Source organism: Dipodomys ordii, unplaced genomic scaffold (genome assembly GCF_000151885.1).
Source record: "Dipodomys ordii isolate 6190 unplaced genomic scaffold, Dord_2.0 Scaffold8, whole genome shotgun sequence".
In the NCBI taxonomy this organism is placed as follows: Eukaryota; Metazoa; Chordata; class Mammalia; order Rodentia; family Heteromyidae; genus Dipodomys; species Dipodomys ordii.
In genome coordinates, this window is record NW_012267224.1 from 10,060,410 (window position 1) to 10,063,025 (window position 2,616).

General features: G+C 37.0%; 1 protein-coding gene across 4 annotated transcripts in view; it reads left to right on the forward strand.

Annotated features, from left to right (window-relative positions):
- Positions 1-2,616, forward strand: part of Anapc4 (anaphase promoting complex subunit 4) — a 46,637-nt gene that overhangs the window by 36,678 nt on the left and 7,343 nt on the right. The gene's annotated exons all lie outside the window — the stretch shown is intronic.

Here is a 2,616-nt window from a genome sequence, read left to right on the forward strand (position 1 = left end):
CCTTCAGTAGCTTGTGTTACATTTTACACTCTGTTCTTCCATCTCTGGAGCTGTGTGGTTCATGGTGGTAACCACTAACTAGCCTGTGGCTGTTGAATTGATTGAAATCATCTAAAATTACATATTCAGTCGGGCTGACCTCTGTGACAGCACAGAACTGAGACCTTGCTATTACATTTTCATGGGCAGTGGTGCCCTTGCTGAGTGGTACACAGACTACTTTAGGACTTTCTTTGTAATGCCACTATGTCTTTGCCATCGGGTAGGCAGTAATTAACAAATACCTGTTGACGTCACATGAGATGGTTTGATCACCACTCTGAGGTACTTGCATCTTTTTAGACCCATTTATACTGCTATTTTTTGAGGGGTCCTGTTGTGGGGCCTGGGCGCTGTCCCTCAGCTCTTCAGCTCAAGGCTAGCGCTCTACCACTTGAGCCACAGCGCCGCTTCCGGCTTTTTTCTTTTTGCTTATGTGGTGCTGAGGAATCGAACCCAGGGCCTCAGGGATACAAGGCAAGCGCTCTACACTAAGCCACCTTCCCAGCCCTATACTGCTATTTTTGTGACGTATATTCTTTAAATAATGAAACACACATTTCTCTCCAGCATATGAAACATTTAGTTGTATGTCTCATATTGGTTAAAATGTAGAGTGAAATACAAGATAAATTACTTTTGATATGCTAATACCACTAAGTGTCCAGATGTTCAGTTCTAATATTACAAAAGCAGACTTTATGCTTGTCACTCTACTATAGTTACTTTTGTTTAAAACCTGAATGTGATCTTAAGTTACTTGAATTCTTGGTTGGGTATTTTTGTTTGTTTCTTTTTTTCAACTGTATGATTGATAGTTGGAATAGGGAACTGGAGTTTTTTCAGGCTAGCTTGTTGCAGGTCTGAGTTTTAATTAGAATAAATTGCAATATTAAAAGTAGGACTTTAGAAATCCTTTTCTCTGATGGGATTAGTGGTTTAGTTTTACTTATAATTATTGCGTGCTCTAACTCAGCATCAGCAGTAGAAGAGCAGTGAGTAACTGCTCAGTTCTTATCTCCAGAATGTGACACTGTTGTCACCCTGGCTTTGTCACTGACATGAGGTTATAACTTTGTTGTCTTTTTTTTGTAAAATGTAATTTTCATGAAGGCATTTTTACTGCTCTGTCCCCAGCAGCATAATCAATAAGGTTTTGTTTGGGGTGAGGACCAACAATCCTGAATATATTTCAGATCCTGATTAAGTCAGATTTTAATTCTTCTTTAGTTTAATTGTTCAAAGAGAAAGTTTTTTGTAGTAAAAAGAAACTGTTCAAATGGAAATTTTAGTTCAGTAAAACTCATTTGGTCTTTGAGGTATATCTGTAATAAAAAATTACATTTCTAGTTTCCTTTAAAGATAATTTTTAACTTTGTATTTCCAGCCATGTTGAGAATGACCAAAGACCATGTGCTTCCTGAGCTGAATAAGGTATGCACAGAAGTACGTATGGCCAGCCCTGCGTGTCAGCAGGTTCCATCTCAGTAGATTCAACCAACCACCAAGGAAAAATATTCTGAAAATAATACATCTGTTCCAAACATATGTACTTGTTTTTCTCTTTACTATTCCTTACACAATACAACAATAGTTATTTACATTGTATTAGGTGTTACAAGCACTCTAAAGGGATTTAAAGTGAACAGGAGGATGTGTTTTCTTATATAAATATCTTGAGCACCTGTGGATTGTGTTATCCGTGGGGGTCTTAGAACCAATCTCTCAGATAACAGGGGACACCTGTGTAATTTCCTTTGTATTGTCCTGATTGAGCTCAGCCTTGCTCATGGTTTTGTTACTCTTACAGATTTAGATAACAGGACATTAGGCTTTTTATCTAAAGAAATTTGAGTGTTTGCCTAATATTTTCATTTCGCAGAATACTGTTATGGATATTTGAATTTACAATTTTCATGTTTGAATGAGGTTTTATAATTCTTAAACATATCATCCTTATATTCTTTAACTGCCTTGTCTTTTTTTTTTAATTGTGAAAATACTCTACCGAGGGGTTACAATTACATGGGCAAAATAATGAGTACATTTCTTATCAAGCATTGTAGCTTCCTCCTTTGTTTCCCCTTCCCATCCCAACCTCCCCCCACCCTCCCACCCAACCCTCCTCCCCCCCTTCCAAAGTTGTAAAGTTCGTTTTCGACATATGACTTGTACATCTCATTGTTGCAATGGGTTCACCTGTATCCCTATTTAAATGATTTGTTTTTTCCCTTCCCCTCTACAAATTATAACAGCATCAAATACAGTGAAAGCAGAGGTTATACCGTGAGGGAGGGACATACAAAGCAACAAAGAAATAATCTTATAAATGTGTTAGAAACAATCGTATGAAAGAAAAAAACATTTGAATATGTATCTTAGGGTTCATTTTCCTAACATCACCTTATCTGACCTTTTCTGTTTGACTCAGACATATACAAGTTATTGCAAATAAGGGAAACCATGGGATCTATGTTTCTTTGGGCCTGGTTTACTTCACTTAGTATAATTTTTTCCAAGTCTTTCCATTTCCTAACAAATGGGGCAATATCATTCTTTCTGATGGAGGCATAGAAT